The 18,877-nt window shown below is 39.3% G+C and overlaps 1 protein-coding gene across 3 annotated transcripts in view; it reads left to right on the top strand.

Annotated features, from left to right (window-relative positions):
* The window catches only part of STXBP6 (syntaxin binding protein 6), a 252,077-nt gene that overhangs the window by 218,313 nt on the left and 14,887 nt on the right, over window positions 1–18,877 (top strand). The gene's annotated exons all lie outside the window — the stretch shown is intronic.

Here is an 18,877-nt window from a genome sequence, read left to right as displayed (position 1 = left end):
CTTTGAAATACATTCAATTGATAGAATAAACTCTAGACTGAGCATAGTCAAAGACAGAATTAATGAATTGGAAGATAATGAGAAATTCACCCGTAATACAGTAAAGGGAGAGGATGAATATAAAGGAGCAGTTGTACATGAAAGACAGACTGAGAGGCTTGAAGATTCAGATTGAGAAGGCCACCAAGTGCCTGAAAATTAAAGCTATAACTAGACAAAAATATGATGAAGCAGCAAAACACTGGGGACAAAGGGAAAATCTTAAAAGATACTAAGAATAAAGTCTCCTACAAGGGAAGGACAAACTTATGGCTTGTTATCAGCAACAAGAGATGCCAGAAGTCAACAAATAAATTTCCAGAAATAACTATCAATCTAGAATTCCATACCCAGCTAGACTATAATACAGAAGTAAGGGAAAAAGAGATCTTTTCAGGCAAAGATTATTTGCCACCTCCCAGACTTTGCTGAAAGAGCTACCAAATGCTGCACTTCAATGTGAAGCAAAAGGACCCCAAAGGGGAAGAGTAGGGTATAGGAGACAACAGTGATCACAAATGGGATAAAAATACATTGCCACACCTAATTGCCTAATGATTATTTTAAAATTATCTTGGATGTTTCCTTAAACTGGAGCTAAAATTCTAGACATAATTAATACAGTAGATGCTGTGTGTTCAGTGGGTAGTTATGCTGTTGTCTGTTCTGTGAATGAATTACTGAATTAATTCAACTTTGATAGGGAAAAAAATCATAGTTGCTTCCATTAGATTTCTGGTTTTAAATTGATAGAATATAAAATGGATTTTCTTCCCTTCTCTTGTACATTATTCAAAATCTAATAGGAGAATGTAGAAATGCAAGCTATCTCTGATGAGATGAGTAGCTATCACTAATAACAAACCCCTATGTGTGGGGAGGGGCTGACAAACACTGTAAAGGTCAAGGTAGGTCCCAAGAGAGAGTTCTCATAGCTGTAGTCTCAGACAAAGCCTGAAGCCAGCAGAATGAAATGATCCAAAGTGTATACCAATAATCCCTCCTTGAAGCAATGAGCAAATGCCAAGAAAGCTCTGGGAGTTTGATGGACTCGGTTTGGCATGATGCCTAGTCAAACAAGCAGAGAGCCGAACAAAGAATCACATGGTCAAAGCCATGTTTGCAGGAATCAATCTGTTGATGGGGGAAGAAAGAAACGGATTCTACACAAGCCTGTGGTACAGATCTTGTTTGGGAGAAGCAAAGGCCTAAGAGGCCTCTGTCACTCACATAGCCCTGGGTCATAAAGAGAATGCATGCCGCCTGCTAGTCTGGAACATGAGCCTGTTCCCTCCTCAGTAATGTGAACCTCCTGCAAAAGTCTGCTCAGCAGGTGATCACCTTGTTTTCAAAATGGTAATCCCAACCGACCAGCACAGGTAGTTGCATTACTTACTAGGCATGTGTCCTTGCCCAACTCATAACCTTCCTAAGCATGGTTTTCATTTTTGTAAAATAAGGTAATAGTTCTCCCCATATAACTCTGTGGGTAGAATTAAATAACCATGCAGTTAAACCACCAGCATGCTGTTCAGCACATGGTAAAGAGCCTAGCAGGCCAAGCGTATATCTGTGAGGTAGAATTCCAACAGCTGAGCATTGACTTGCCTTCCTTTTCCTCTTCCTCTCTGAAGCGTGGTGATTAAGGTTACGGATTCAAGAGCAAGAATGCCTGGGTTTGAATCCTCTCTCTGACCCACTAGCCTTGTGATCTTGACCAAATTATTTATCTGGCCCTCAGGTTTCCCATCTGTGCAGTGTGGATAATAATAGTACCTACCTCACAAAGTTCTTGTGAGGATTAAATTAATTAATTCTTGTAGAACATTTTGAATACTCTGGCACAAAGGAAATATTCAGTATGCATTAACTATCAGTACTTTTATTTTTCAAGAATTACAAGTCACACCATAGATATGGTTACTGTACTTCTTAAGTTTTTATGAATAGTCACCTTCTCGGGAACTATGATTCTTTAAACATAGGACCAAACATTGACTTTTGGGGAGCAGTGGGGAGCAGGGTATAAAACCCTATTGCTAGATCATATATTCCAAATTGTGGCTTATTTAGATTATGAGGAAAATTCTCTTTTGCCCATGGTTATTATTTAAGGTAAATCAACACCATGTGTTGAATAAATTGGTTGTGTGCAGGTACCAGCTAGTTGTGATAACTTATTAGTTGTGACCCTAGAGCAGAGGTCCACAAACTGCAGCCCTCAGGCCATATCCATCTTTTTAAATAAAGTTTTATTGAAACACAACCACTCTTGTTCTTTTATATTTTGCCTGTGGCTGCTTTCATGATACAAAGTCAGAGTTGAGTAGCTTTGCCAGGGACATTATGGCTCAAAAAGCCTAAAATACTTATTATTTGCTCCTTTACAGAAACAGTTTGCTGACTCCTGCCCTAGAGTAATAGTTTTCTGTAAGTCTTTAACTGGTCAGAAACAGCATTCTTGGGTACATTTAATATAGGCTTTCGTGTACTTTGAAAATATACAGTGTAATATAATTAGAAATGAGTAATGATGTGGTTCCCATCTCCCATAATGTTGTGATTATATAAAAAGCTAGTAGCCTACAATGAAATGATAGGGAATCCCACTCCTTTCTCTTAGTGTGGGAAATGTCAGATCTAGGGCTTGCTGCTGATCCTTTTGTGAAGGGATGCTGTCTAGGCCTAGAGATCTAAAATTAGAGAACAGAACAGAAGGAGGGCAGACAGGGACAGACAGTGCAACTTTCCCTCATAATCACAGAGCTCAAGTCCCTGGGGGGTTGCTTGGCCAGGTACCCAGTTGAGAAGAGAGATCTCTGTAATGTTTTCAGCCTTCATTTTCAGGGCCTATTGGACTTGGATGATCTGGACTATCTTTTGCTTTTCTTGTTAGATCTTTTGTTTCATCTTCTTTGGACTGACTTTTCACCTCAGCCTATAGAAAGCATCAATTCTTAAATCTTTTGGGAATGTTAAAATGGAAAAGAAGTAGCAGGAACTAACTAAGGGAGGGCATGTGAGTTGTTCATGCATGTATTTATGCTCAAACTCATTTATTCCCCCTCAGTACACTTCTAGGAGGAATTAGATGCTAGGTACTTAATAATAAGACATGGAAGGGCCCGGGCCCTCAAGGATACTAGCCTTTTTTTCTTCAGTTTTTTGTAACTTTATTTTCAAAAAATCCATCCTACAAATATGTTTTGTTTTGCTTTGTTTTTTACATCTTCACATCTTTAAAAATGAATAGAAACAAAGACAAAAGCTTATCTTGATGCAGGTTTAGTCAACCAAATTCAGCTTTTTTTTTTTTTTAAGACTATTTATTTGAGAGAGAGAGAGATAACAACAGAGATAGCAAGGAGGAGAGGGAGAAGCAGACTCCATGCCAAGCAGGGAGCCCAATGCGGGGCTCAATCCCAGAACTCTGAGATCATGACCTGAGCCAAAGGCAGACACTTAACGGACTGAGCCACCCAGGCACCCTGCCAATTTTAAAAAGTTAAGGTCAAGCAGGACAAGTTGGTACTTGGCCACTGCCAAACACCGACCTCCAGCAGCATTGGATGATCTTCTCAAGCCTTCTCCCAGGGATGGAGTCCGTGAGGACAGCCACTGAGAGAGACAGACAAATGAAGATGACAGGCCACTACAATATGGACCTCATAGTGAGACTCCCCTGAGGAAAGCACCTGCTTGGTTGTCATTTGCCAGAGAGTAGTGACAAAAGAAGAGATGTTCTTTGGGTGTTAGGATCTCTGCTTTCAGGAGCTCTGGGGCTCGATGGGTGTGTGTGCCATGTAGGTTTTAAGGAGGAGTCTGGAAACACAGCAGATTTCCAGCTTCTTGGAACAGCCAAACTCACCAGTTTTGCAGACATCCAGCTCAATTCCATGACTACAAACCACAACAAATATATGTGATCCTCATTTAAAAGCCAGTGACGCTCTCAGCTGGGAAACCGAATCCAGATCTTTGGTCAGAATTTAACAAGAAAGAGAAAGTTATTTTTGGTTGCCAAACCCCAAGAGATCATTAGCTATTGCTCTTCCTCCCTAGTTCCTATTTCCAGACACACTCAGCCCACTGACTCATCTCTAACTCCCTGGAGATAACACAGTTTTTCTAGCATACCCCACTGAGGGTAGGGAAGTCCAAGGTAAAGATGCTCATGGACAGCTAGTCACATTAGAGCAGTAGCCTAGACCCCTTCAATTAATAGCAGTATGTTTCCTACTTATTTGTTGTCTTCATACTTAATTTTACAGATAAGTTCTGTGCTAGCCCTCCCTGAGGTGAGTACAAGTCCCCATGGCGAGCTCTGGGTGACTGTGCTGGTAGAGACAACTTGGACTCAGCCCCAAAGTCCTGGGGACTGACACTTCCAATCTGCTCACACAGTTCCTCCTACCCACTACCCCCGAAGACACAGAAGAACCTTGTGCTGCCTCTTTTTCTTGCTTTGAACTAACGTGTGTAAGAGAGAACTTAGCATGTGATTATGCCATTAAAAAGTACAGTTAGCGATGGGGCGCCTGGGTGGCTCAGTCGTTAAGCATCTGCCTTCGGCTCAGGTCATGATCCCAGGGTCCTGGGATCAAGCCCCGCATCGGGCTCCCTGCTCAGCGGGAAGCCTGCTTCTCCCTCTCCTACTCCCCTGCTTGTGTTCCCTCTCTCGCTATGTTTCTCTCTGTCAAATAAATAAAATCTTTAAAAAAAAAAAAAAAGTACAGTTAGCGATAAAATGTCAGACTTCATGTAATGGATATGCATCTATTCCTGAACTTAAACTGAGAAAGGTAGTAGTCTAGTTTCCTATGAAAGTATAAGTTTAAATAATTTTTCATTTAAAATTTTTTAATTATTTAAATTTATAAGGATCTGGCGGCCTCTCAGATTTAGGTAGTTCTCAGGCTGCTTTTTATCTTTAAGAATATTAAATGGGGGGGGGTGCCTGTGGCTCAGTTGGTTAAGCATCCAACTCTTGATTTTGGCTCAGGTCATGATCTCAGGGTCCCAGGATTGAGCCCTGAGTCCTGCTCCGTCCTGGGCATGGAACTGCTTAAGATTCTCTCTCTCTCTCCCACTCCCCGCCTCACTCGTGCAAGCTCTCTCTCTCTCTCTCTCTCAAAAAAAAAAAAAAGGACTGAATTTTTTTATATTCTCCAGAGCTTTAGGACTTTTTCCTCTTTTCCAGCTTCCCTGCTGTTTCAACTCCTTGTGTTAGATCATTTGTGTCAAGTGACTTTTATTCAAAATAAGCAAAGCATTCAATTACCTAAAAAAGATACAAGAAATTGCAATGCCATATATTCCCTGTAACCTTTAATAATTATGTCCATATCAGCTAACATACGAATTTAAAATATGCATGTTCTTGATGTCTTCTAGTCCACAAAAGGAAATGATTACTACATTTTGTCAAACTAATGCCAATATGATGACATGTTAAAACATTCGGCTTGCAGCTGCAAGTCAGTAAGCCGTATAAGGTAAAGCTTTAATTATAGCTTCTTCCTGCAATAAAAGTGCTTAATTAGACTTGTAAGATTTGACTTGAAGCTAGATTTTTTTTTCTGAAGATTTAAAGAATTAAGAAAAATACTTTTTTCCATTAATATTTCCTTTTCACTTGTTGACCTTTATCCATACTTCTTCCCACCCTACTTCTTCCCTATTGCAGGAACTAATATAAGGAAGCCTTAGTGTGTCTGTTAATAGATATCCTTTTGACTGGTTATTGATTTTCACTTCTGAGTTGTGAGTTTTCAGATGTTATTGATCTTTAGTATTTTGAGGAGATCTTCAGTGCAAAATAAATATTTTATGTTTACAGAGCCCCTTTCTGTACTGAATTGAATGGTACCAATATTAAAGGCATGTTACCAATAATCTTATTAAAAATCATTAAGGACCAAAGTGTGGGTATGACTTCGTACATTTTTGAAGGATGTCACTCACTAAAGGGTGAGCAAGGGCATTGCTTCGGGCTTTCTCAGGGGGCAGTGAAGGGGGAGTAATAGCAAGTGTCCCACTTCTCTCTGCTCATGTTTCTAGACCCCCTAATAGTCACGGTGATTGCAATATGTGGTCTCACTTGTACAATACAATATTTCTTACCTGACTGCCATTTTTTATAGTTTGCCAGCTAATTAAAATTACACTTTTAATTAGAAGGCAAGTAGAAAATGGGTATTTGCACCCACACTGTACAAGAGAGAAAATGACACTAGGGATAATGTTACTAAGAGCAGCTACACTTACATGTTCAAAGCAGAAAATGAGATTTTAATAACAGTATTTATGTAAGTATATTAGTCTGTAAAGTCTATGCTTTTATATTATAAACCATAAGTTACGTTTTGTTAATGCTTATTTTTCAATAGCATATACTTTTTTGTTCTTAGTGTAGAACTGGGAAAAAAAGAACTTTCTAAAAATAGAATTTAGTGTTTTTTAATTAGATAAAGGCATGGACTGCATGCTGTGTCCCCCCATAACTCATGCTGAAACCCCAAGCTCTAGTGGGATTAGATTAGGAAGCAGGGACTTTGGGAGGTTATTAGATCATAAGAATAGAGACTTTGTGATGGGAGTAGTGTCCTCAGAAGAGAGCTTGCTTCTTCTCTCTGCCATGTGAGGACATAGCAAGAAGATGACCATCCGCATCCCAAGGAGAGAACTCTCACCAGAACCCAACCAGGCCGACACCCTGATTCAGGATTCCCAACCTCCAGAACTGTGAGAAATAAATTTCTGTTGTTTAGCCACCCAGTTTATGGTATTTTTGTCATAGCACCCTGAGCTAAGATAAATACTGTTTATTTTTTCTTCTAAAACAGTAATTTAAAACTCTTAAAGTGGCTGTCTTCATTCAGTACATGCTTATAAAATGCACTTATGAATTCCACTCTCCCACCCTCATGTACAAAAATAGTATCATTGATTCAGTTTATTTTAGTTAAATAAAACATTTTCAAGGTCTTCTAAATCTGGGTACTTTCCTCAGATTGGGTTGCATATGTGAACATCACCCCTTTTATTAGTCAGAACAACACTCAGTTATGCTGCAAAAACAAGCATACCTCAGAATCTCAGTCGCTTAACAAATAAAACACTATTTCTCCAACAATATAAAAGACTATTTCTCCAAGTCTGTGAATTCAGTGCCTCTCTAGGGCAGTTTCTAACTGGTGACTCAAGGACCCCATTTGCTTGTGTTTTGTTGATCCACTATCTCAAAAGGTACCTTCTAGAGTCAAATTCCATTGGAGAAAAGAGAGCTGGAAGGCACCCAGGGGCTTCTCATTAACTCAGCCCAGAAGTGACACTCATTGCTTCTGCTTACAGCCCACTGGCCATATTACCAAACTAACTGCAAGGAAGGCTGGAAGACAGATAGTTTTTATGTATCCAGGAAGAAGAAAAATGAAACACAATTTTGTGAACACCTACCATTACTTCCGCCAAACCCTTTGTTCCTATCATGGAGGAAAACTCTTTAAGAATCATTTTCTGAATTTCATAATTTCAAATCAAGTAACTTGATTTTATAGTAAGTTATCAACCCAGAGACTCTGCTTTTTCTCTTTAGAAATCCATGGTATGTTGTCTGCAAATAAGTCATCTTAAGCACTTCTCCCTTATCCTAAGATGCTCCCTTAGCTTTTTCATTCCAATATTTATCATTATAGCTGGGATTTTTGTCAACTTTATCTGGAATATTTACAACAGTCTACTCACTGGTCACCTTTTTCCTTTCATCAGTCCCACCTCTACCTCATCATCATTTCTTCAACACCCTGTGGTCTCTCCCCAGCTATAAATTCCAAGGAGCATTAGCATCTGTATTACTCACTTACATAAGAGTCACATACCTTAAAAGTGTCAGGATTATTCATTGCTTAATAAATAAGTATCCTTCCCATAACAAGGATTGTAAATGGCTTATAATGCCACTTGAAAAACCCAATGAATGAAATACAAAATGTTTTTAAATTGACAGAAATCTTCATATTTTATATGTGACCCTGTTCACATTTTAACCTGTATGTTGACTCGGGATGGAATATACTAAAAGTTTATTCTTCTGAACTGAGTTTTCAATGCTTAATCCCTTTTAAAAGTGTGGTATTTAAACAGAGGAGGTGTGAAAAACATGCCTTCCTTCACATTCTAAATAGAGTAAACACAGGAAGAAGCAAAATCTGTTTTGGTTTTCACTCGCTTCGTGTGTCATCTCTTTCTCACCAGAATCATAAAAACAATTTTGGAAATAGTGCTATTTCTATAGAAAGTAAATTTTTCCACATTAATCAGATATCCTGAACTTGCATTTATATATTTGGCAGAATTTTTTTAATCCCCAACAATTTAGAAAAATACTGTATAATTGGAATTTTATTTCAATACGTCCAGAAGTTGATCCTTTCTGTGTACTGATTAGAATAGCACAACCCAAGATGAATGCCAATGCAAATAAGGTTTTAGGCATAAATTGTAACTTCATCACATCTTTATAAAACCCAAACCATCTTCCATTCTTTATCAATTTACTATTCATTCCACAAACATCTATTGAACACCTACTAAGTGATAAACATCATGCCTGGAGATGCAGAAAAATACAGGAACTACCCCTCTGATCCATAAGCTCCTAGTTTAATGAGGTTCACAAATAAATAGACCAGTAGCTTTGGTGCCTTATAATAAATGCTTCATTAGAGAATGCGAAGAGTGCTATGGAAAGCATAGACGGAATACCTCACTCAGCCTCAGAGAATCATTACCGAATTCCTGGAGGAGAAACTCTGCCTTAATTATCAGGCTGTTGGATAGGAGGAGACAACAAGTAGAAGAAAATAGCGTGTGAATGCCATTCTCATATCCTAGGTGTAACTGTAGCAACATGAGGCTGGGACAAATGAAAATCCACTCTTGATATGTTTCACCTCACAAGGTGTACCATTCAGAAATTTCAGAAACTCATGGTACTAAAAAGACTAGTGATTTTGTAGTCAACTAGACTTGAATTCCAAATCAAGATTCTGTATAATCCTAGGTGACTTCCTGAGTTTCATCAGTTTTAGGAGAGAAATAATGGTATGTATCATAAAGGGTATCCATTAAGATGGATTGAATAGTAGATATAAAGCATTTAGCACAGTTCCTGGCACATAGTAGGCACTTAGCAAATTGTAGCCCCTGATGATAATAGTATAAATGAAAATGAGTTGCATTTGTAACCTTGATATTGGACATTCAGGCCTACAGTTGATTGAGCATTCTTTCCTTCAATTTGTATCTGGTTAATATGAATTGAAAATGTTTGTGTTTTATAATATTGTTGCATGGTGACCGATGGGGACTGTATTTATTGTGGTGAACGTTGAGTAATATATGGAACTGTCAAATCACTACGTTGTACACCTGAAACTACTATAACATTTGTGCGTCAAATGTACTTCAATAAAAAAATGATGCAGTGTGGATCAACTCCTCTCTATGTAATTGATAGTAATTTGATTTGGTGATAATTGTAGTGGATTTTAATGACCAAGTGGCACTTCTCAGGTTATCCCTCTTAGAAAGTAAAATATGTCATAGGAATTCATTAGTAATCAAACAAAATACATTAAGATTATAGAGATTACATATAGAGATATACATATAGATTATAGAGATATACATATAGATTATAATGAATAGTCATGAAACCCATTGGGACTTCATTTCAGTTTCAGAATTACATGTGATACCACAGAGATGGTAAAAATCCCCCTATGACTATCAGCCTGGACAGAAATTGCCCTTGACATGTGTTAGCATAGCCGCTCATTCATCACCATATTCCCAGTCTGTCTGTGAGGTGAGATTCTCAGTTTTGCATTCACCACATTAAGACAAATGACTCTCAAGTCTGTGTAGGTACCAGCATGGGACAGAACCAGAAAGAGAAGCTGTAGTTCAGGGAACTGTGTGCTGAATTCTGTTGCCTTTGATGACATAAAGTCTGAAGCATAATTGATACTGACCTTATTCTCTTTATTATCCCCTAAGTAATAGGATTTAACTATAGCAATGATGACCTAGTCTAGTAGTAAAGTGACCTCGGTGACTATAACAGATTTTTGTTATAGTCAGCGTATTTCACCTGAAATTGAGCAGCAATATTATCTTTTTCTGTGAAAGTTCATCTGTCTCATTTCTCCTACTCAAGATAAGAAGTTTGCTGCACCTCATTGGGTGCTAGTTTATGGACAAAACTGTCAGAGCATTCAATAATTCAGTTTTCTTCACAATCCTTCCCTCTTTTTAAACCCTGTCAGTTGGCCATGTAAGATATCCCTGGTAGTATGTATACACTTCTCTGTGATGACTATGATTTTTCCCTTGGATTTAATTACTATGAACTCATAAAAGTCAGGAAGCGTCGTATACTGAAATCACAAACTGGTGTATGTATGCATACTCACTGTGGCGAAGTTCTCCAGAATGTAAGGGTAATACTTTCCAAAGGGGACATGAGTGTGGATTGTTTTATTTATTTCTTTTTTAAGATTTTGTTTATTTATTTGACAGAAACACAGCAAGAGAAGGAACACAAGCAGGGGGAGTGGGAGAGGGAGAAGCAGGCTTCCCACTGAGCCCGATGCGGGGCTCAATCCCAGGATCTCAGGATCATGACCTGAGCCGAAGGCAGATGCTTAACGACTGAGCCACCCAGGCGCCTCGAGTGTGGATTGTTTTAAAGAGATCGATTACCAGATTCTCAGTTTCCATATGTGTTTCTTAAATGGCGAAGACCATAAACTCTCCCTGAGCTCCAAGTCAGCAAACATGACTTCCAGGGCCAGCTCTGCTATTACCTGGGATGTAACCTTGAGCAATTCCTTTCACTTGCCCCCCTGACCACACTTTTCTCTCCAGGGAACTAAATGATCCCTAAGTTGTTTTCCAGTGTAGGCAATGGGGTATTTGCGAGGAAGTTATACTAAATTGCCCAAGAGCCTAATCATCTAACGATAGGTTTGAGACGCAATTTGAATTAGCTTGAAATAAAATATCTCTAAGAACCAATTTGGGCTGGACACATGCCAAATGTGGCATATATATTTTCTTAAAGAGCACAGTAAATTCATTTTTGCTTGTTGTGAAGGATATTCGACCTCAGACCTCATTTTTTATTCTTAGGGCCTCAAAACCTTAACCATTTATTGTCTTAACCCAAAATCATTTCATTTTCCATCCCATGTTAATAAATTAGCCTTGGTGAACTCTTTCTCCTTGGTGAGCTTTCTTCATATTTTCCACCTTTTATATTCTTAGTTCCTATTTATAACAATGTGTTTGTTTTCATACAGTAGATCTAGCCACATAATGCATGTGGTATATGGGTCTGGTACTCTTCTCAGCACCGAGTATATAAATGGGGAGGAGACAGTCATTAAGGATATTTAAGAAATTCAGTCTATTTGACTAAACAGACACTTAAACCAGTAATTATAATGTGTTAATATAGGAATAGGAATAGAGACATGAATAAAGTGCTAGGGAAGTGTGGAGTAGGGAACACAACCTTCTTTTGAATCTTGATGAAGTCCAATTTATCTACTCTTGTTGCTTGTGATTTCAATGTCACATCTAAGAAACCGCTGCCTAACCTAAGGTCATAATTTATGCCTATGTTTTCTCTAAGAGTTTTATAGTTTAGCTCTCGTGTTTAGGTCTTTGATCCATTTTGAATTAAAATTGTATGTGGTGTGAGGTAGGGTCTAGCGTCATTCTTTCACATGTGGCTATCCAGTTGTCCCAGTCCCAACTGATGAAGACTGTTCTTTCCCCAGTGAATAATCTTGGGACTCTTGTAGCCACCTTTTTGATGTATAGGCCTGACTTAATTTCTACTGTGCCAAATTCGCCTTGCTTTTTCTGCTGCCTCTCGGGCTATTTCTCCTCAGTGTCCTTTGCAGACACCTTTATGTTTACCTTGTTCTAAATGTTAAAATTCTTACAGGTAGAATTTGCAAACCACTTTCCTTTCTTTCTTCAGCAGGGCTTCTGAGGTAAGCTTACCCATTGCCTTTCTCTCTCTAACGATGACTTACAAATTTTATCTCCATCCCAGACTTCTCCACAGAGCTTCATACTGAAATATCTGTTTGCCTTATTGACTTCACTTGGTTGTCTCACAGGCAACTTCAGCATAACATTCTCCAAAATGAAATACTTGATTCTCTTGTCTGCTCACCCTCCAAAGAAATTTATTTTTCTGACCAATTTTTCTGTCTTGTAAATTACACCACTATTTACCCATTTGCTCAAGTCAAAAGCCTGGGGCTTGCTATTCTTCCTTTTCCTTCATCTCCCATATTCAGGCATCTGTATATATCTTAAATCTTCCCACTTCTCTCATCTCTACTGACATCATTCTAGTACAAGCCACCATTATCTCTTACTTGGGTTACTGCAGTAGCTTCTCAACTGCTCATTCTGTTTTCTCTTTCTTCTATTCCCGAACTACAGCCAGAGTAAGAATTTCAAAAATGATCTCAGTCCAGTTGACTCTTGTTTTAAAATGCTGCGGTGGCAGGGCACCTGGGTGGCTCAGTCGGTTAAGCATCCAGGTCTTGGTTTCAGCTCAGGTCATGATCTCAGGGTCATGGGATGGGGCTCCATGCTCAGCATGGAGTCTGCTCGTCCCTCTCCCTCTGCTCCTCCCCTGCTCATTCTCTCTCTCTCTCTCAAATAAATAAGTAAAATCTTTAAAAACTAAAGTAAGATGCTTCAGCAGCTTCTGGTTGCACCTAATGTCTATCACACTTCCCTGGTCCATAAGCTACTGTGTAGTCTGGCTCCCGCTTCTCCGTCTGGTCTCTTCTCACTCCACCCTCCCCCTTCTGTAGCCACACATTCGGTTCCCAGGCAGAGTTTTTTCATTTTCAAGACTTTGCACATGGACTTTGCCCCAGCTTGTCTCTTCTCACCATAGCTCAAACATTACCTCCTTAGACAGATCTCCCCACTGATGCTGAGTCAGTCCCACTCCCCTTGAATTCACCAGCAAAGCGCATGTGTGTTATGTGTACACACACATACCTTAAACCTATGTATATATTGTTTTAACCTATGCATAACCTATACATAATCTGCCTTTTGTTTCTAGATGATAAGCTCTTTGCCTGGCATAGGGTGGGGATCGGGTGGGGGTCGAGGGGGAAGAACGTGTCTATTTTACGTGTGACTGTGTTCCCTGCTTGCTGCTGGGCCTACTGCAAAAAAATAGGCAAGAAAACATTTCAGCAAATAAACAAACCGGCAGAAAATTTGAGAAAGGTGGAGTGATCTCTGCAGAGTATAAATTATCAGTTGGTTAGGGAAGGAAAGGGCATCACAAGTTGAGTAACCAGGGTGTACAAAGGCCTGTGCCTGTTACTGAAATCAGGACCATAAATTAAGCATCCAATTACAGTCAACATTTTTTTGTATTTCAACTTCATTTTTGTACATTCTATATGAACATTAAGAAGTTACGGTTTCCACAAAGTTATATGAAATTATTATAATTATTATCATCCTCATTGTTAAAAGTTTTATTACTGTTAATGTTCCAAATATCACAACTTGTCCAATAGGACCTGCTTTACTTATTTCTATTTTTTTAGGACCTCCTTTAGACTGACTTCTTTTTCCTTTTAGCGCTAGCCCTACCATCTTTGAAGGTATCCTTGTTATCTGGCAATGCTTCAGGCCTATCTGAGTTTTCTTTGCCCCAAGGCATGAAATCCACTATTTTCTTCTAGCAGAAAATGGTGTGAGACACCAAAATCTAAGTGCTGGGTTTGCATTTGAGTACTAATGTTGCATGCATATATATATATGTATATGGACTATGTGTGTGTGTATATATATATATATACACATACACACACACTGTTCGGACACCCTTATGGACAGAGCTAGACATGATGTTCCTTAGTAAGCTTGTTATTCACATCAATTTTTTTTTCCAAATTCATTCATGACATGCTCTACCTATAGTAAGAAACTAATAAAACTTTAATGATTTTCTAAAATTTGTCAAGAAACAACGAAGCAGTGGATAGAGACTGGAGTCTGGGGGTGGCGGATGCCAAGTGAATAGCTTGGCACGGGATCAGGAGAGACCTTCTTGAGTTGGTTGTGTTGTATTATGGGTGAGCCCACAAAGGATCGCAACAAGGAAGGGGCATGATCAGGTCAGTAATAAACAAAGAGGGTGATGTGTTAGAAAACTGACAGACCAGTGGCCACAAAACCACTCAGGCTGCTGCATGGTCCAGTAACACCTGGTGGGGACTGGAAATAGAGTGGAGGACTGAGCGAAGAGCCCTTGCTGAGGTAAACACCCTGGGCTGCGTGGACACTTGCATGTGGGATGTGACAGAAGGTTGGACTTAAAGGTGATTGAGCATAGGATACTGGGTGGACAGAAGGGCCAGTTACTAACACAGTGCATTCAGGAGGAGAAGGTCAGATGGAGGGTGGGAAGGCAAAGAATGGGCTAATTTAAGGTAGAATTTGAGAAGCAGACACATATAGACAGTATCTGGCCCATGTTTATTCGACAATAAATGTGCTGAATGAATCAGATATTACCAATAACAGTGTGTGTTGAGTTCATACTGCATTACTAACACTATGCTGAGTATATATTTCATTTAATTTTCACAACAAACTCTAGGAAAAATAGGCACTCTTTGTATCACCACTGTGCCAATGAGAAAACATAGGCCCATCGAGAGTAAGTAATTTACCTGAGGCCACAGAGCTAGTATCTTCTGCCCTCATACCCCTAACCAAGCAAGGAATGCAACTGACAGGGAATAATCAGGGATCGGGGTTGGGGGCGGTTAAGAAATAGTCTGGCATAGAAGCCCGGAGAAAGAGCAGCTTTTAAAAAGAAGTAGTCGCCTTGTGGTCCTGTGGCCAAGTGAAGGAAACTTAAAATAGGCTGTGGACTTGATAGGTTATTGAACAAGCGAGCGATGTTAGAAGAGTTGTCTGGACGCCACTTCTCTGGAAGCCCATGGCGATTGGGAAGTACAAGGCCAACAGCAGGCTAGATTGTTCCTTCAAGGATGCTCATGGTAGATGAGAGTAGCGGAAGAAAGGCAAGCTAGAGACTCTTTAGTGCCAGAAACCTCAAGTTTCTCTCTTCAGTAATGGCTAAAGTTGACTGTCTACTTGTGCCAGACACAGTTCTAAGTGCCCCCTTGTACAATCTCATTTATTCCTCACCGCAACCCTATAAAGTAGATACTAGACCAACCCCCATGACAGGTAAGGAAACAGACTGAAGCACAGAGGGGTAAGTTATTTGTTCAAGGTCACCCAGGAAGTAAGCAGCAGACTCCATATGTTGAAAAGAATTAGTTTTAGCCAGCTGCACTCAAATTATGTCTATCAGGACTTGAAATTGTAGTTATTCAAGTAAAAGACACTGGCTTCCAACTGTAACAAAAGCAGACAGCTATAGATCCTAGCTGGTTTATTGCCATAGTTAGCAAAGACAGAATGGGCAAAATCCATTTTACCAAATTTAGAACCACTTTAGATTTTTAACCTCAGAACGATTCCCTCTTTGAAGTTACATTTCAGCCACTTTTATGAGAGCCTGATATTCTCTGAACAAAACAGAACCAAAAGAAGTTGTTCTTAAATTCATTCTCCTGATGCCCTATAACTCATAAGGACATGTTCACAAGGACAAAGGTTATTTTGTTGTTTTTTCAAGTTTTTATTTAAATTCTAGTTAGTTGGGCGCCTGGGTGGCTCAGTCGGTTGAGCAACTGCCTTCGGCTCAGGTCATGATCCTGGAGTCCCAGGATCGAGTCCCGCATCGGGCTCCCTGCTCGGCAGGGAGTCTGCTTCTCCCTCTGACCCTCCTCCCTCTCATGCTCTCTGTCTCTCATTCTCTCTGTCTCAAATAAATAAATAAATAAATCTTTAAATAAATAAATACATACATACATACATACATAAATTCTAGTTAGTTAACATATAGTGTAATATTAGTTTCAGGAGTAGAATTTAGTGATTCATCACTTACCTACAACACCTGGTATTCATCACAAGAGCCCTCCTTAATCCCCATAAAGACCGCATTTAAATGAATATTTAAAGGACTGGTGAATTTCTTGAATTTAAATGTTTAAAGGGACATGAATAAAACCCTAAATATTTGGCCCTTTCCATTGGGAATCTTGGAATAAAGCATTGGGAGGAGAGTGTGAGCTCCTCGGCATCGATTCATAGGACAGGGAGAGGGCATTGGGCTTTCTCCTGAGTCCTGAGCTATGGGGTATGACTGTGATTTGGGAACAGGCCAGGGTTCTACTAAATGACCTCTACATCTCCAACAGAAGAGATTTGCCTGATAAACGGGTCCATTCTTGTTCCTTTAGTAATGCCAGTAACAGATAACTCCAAGGTGTCTTTGAGGTAGGCTTTTGAGTTTATGGGTTTACAAAGTATTCCTGAGCACTGAGTCCATTTTTCTTTGTCATCCAGCTGCAGGCAACAAACAAGTTTCATGGTCCCTGAAATTAGCCACCAACTTGAGACAAAAGATAATTCTGGAACTGCCATTCAGCATGCTATATCTGTTCTGCTGTCTCTATAAAGTACGCCTTTTTAATGTAATTACATGACTTGTCTATCTCTTACTAAATTGATGAAGACAGCCTGGATTTATTTTTCCTCCTTTAACTTAGGAGTCAATATAGTTTATAGTAGCATTTCCGAAAGCAGATTCTGCAGAAATCCACCCTACTAAAATAATCTATGCAAAAGGACCCTGTGAATAAGTATGTTTCAGAAATTCTGCTGGCAGATCTCTCCTGCTCCCCTCCCTACCTCCTCCTGATTCACAATTACATTAGCATATTAAAGGTTTTCCAGAGTTCTGCAATAAAGGAACCAGCTAGATCGGCACTTCATAAAGTCATTTTTACCATAGAATGGAGTTTTCTGTGTGCATTCTTTTAAACCACAGAACCACTTTGGGAAATGCTGACATAGTCATCAAGAGCTTTGGGATCAACTCTCAGCTTCTATGTATTTGACTTTTTTAGCTTCCCTATATAAGCGAGCTCATGCAGTTTTTTTTCTTTCTGTGTCTCCCTTCCCCGGGCAGGGAGGTGAGGGAAACAGAGAGATGTTGGTCCCCAGATACAAAAGTGAAGCTCTATAGGATGAATAAGTCTAGAGATCTAATGCACAGCATGACGACTGTAGTTAATAATACTGTATTGAATACTAGAAATTTGCTAAAAGTAGATTGCAGGTGCTCTCACCAAAAAAGAAGATAAAAATCCGAGATGGGTATGTTAATTATCCTGATTGTAGTAATCATTTCGTTGTGTATATCAGATCATCATGTTGTATACTTTAAATATATACAATTCTTAAAAATATGTTTAAAAAAAAAAGAGTTTTGGGGTCGAGATCTGGGTGATCTTGGGTAAGCTACTCGACCTCCCTCAGCACTCATTTCCTCAGCTGTAAAATAGGACGAGAAAATATTCCTTGGAGGACTTTGGCAATTAAACACAGCACCCAGACGGAACAGACATTCGGTGAATGCTAGCTATTTCTGTGAGTGACTGGCTGACTGACAGGCATACTGCATCTTTGCCCAGCATGGGTTAACGACTCTTCCTTTTAGAAAGGTTTTACATAAAGTAGCCTGGATTTGTAACAGAATTTGCCTGATTAGTCGTTACCACAAAAGTACAAATGAAATTTAACCTTTCGGAAGAATCTCCATTAGGGGATCCTAGAGGTGGTCCAACATTGAGATGCAACAGTGTGATTAGTATTGATTAGTCAATGGAAAGAGAAGGAGCTTTGTAATTTACCCAAGCTCACAGATAATGAATGGAGTCTGTGAATTAAGAACCAGCTTGTTTCACCGGGTAGGCCTTTGCATTTAATTACTCTGTTTGGAGAAGTTAATATCATCGTTATTATTTAAATTATATTCATTACTAGAATGTTTAGCACAAGTCACAGTCCTAGGCAGAACCCCCTAGGAAGCATCACGGTTACCATGTAACATCAGCTACTGGCAGTGGGTGGGGATGGAGCTGCACCCTCCTCTCAGGAAGGAGAGTCTATCAGTGGTTCTGAGTGGCTTTAGATCTGAGAAGGGACCCAGCAGTCCGGCAACCTAGTTTCCATGTGACTTTTCTTTTGCTATGTCCTCTCATGGTAAAGACCCTGAGCAGTGAAGATTGGAAGCAAAAAAAAAAAAAAAGGAAAGGAAAAAGCGACCAGGAAAGTTCATTTGAATGTCACTAATACTGGACCAGACTTAAGTGTACTTTATGTCCACCCATGAAAATAGCTTTGCTAAAAAATAGTAATACCATAGGCAAGAATAGAATAGGGACTATTTAAGCCACCCAGTGAATAAATTATTACTAAACACTTTGGACAGACACTATGAGAGTTCCCAGTGTCCGTGGTCTATTAACAGATTTAATATAATGGAGCTCCCTGCCAATTTTTGTGAGTTTATTGTATCCATGTTATATATTTTTTTCTATAATTGGTTTTCCTTTAAGTTAGTTTGGATACATGGGGCTTTATTGTACAGTTCTTCCTATGTGATTAAATTGACTATAGAGTAGAAGTAGTCTAAGCAAAACTATTAAAACTATTTCATTCTTTTAAAGATTTTATTTATTTTTATTTTAGAGAGAGAGTAGGAGGAAGGGCAGAGAGAGAGGGAGACAAGCAAACTCCACACTGAGCACGGAGCCTGACATGGGCTCGATCCCAGGATCCTGAG

This window comes from Mirounga angustirostris, unplaced genomic scaffold (assembly GCF_029215605.1).
Source record: "Mirounga angustirostris isolate CCGP_5_RB_7025 unplaced genomic scaffold, mMirAng1.0.hap1 SCAF_9, whole genome shotgun sequence".
Lineage (NCBI taxonomy): Eukaryota > Metazoa > Chordata > Mammalia > Carnivora > Phocidae > Mirounga > Mirounga angustirostris.
The sequence above is the reverse complement of the archived record's forward strand: the minus strand, read 5'-3'. Positions and strand labels throughout refer to the sequence as shown.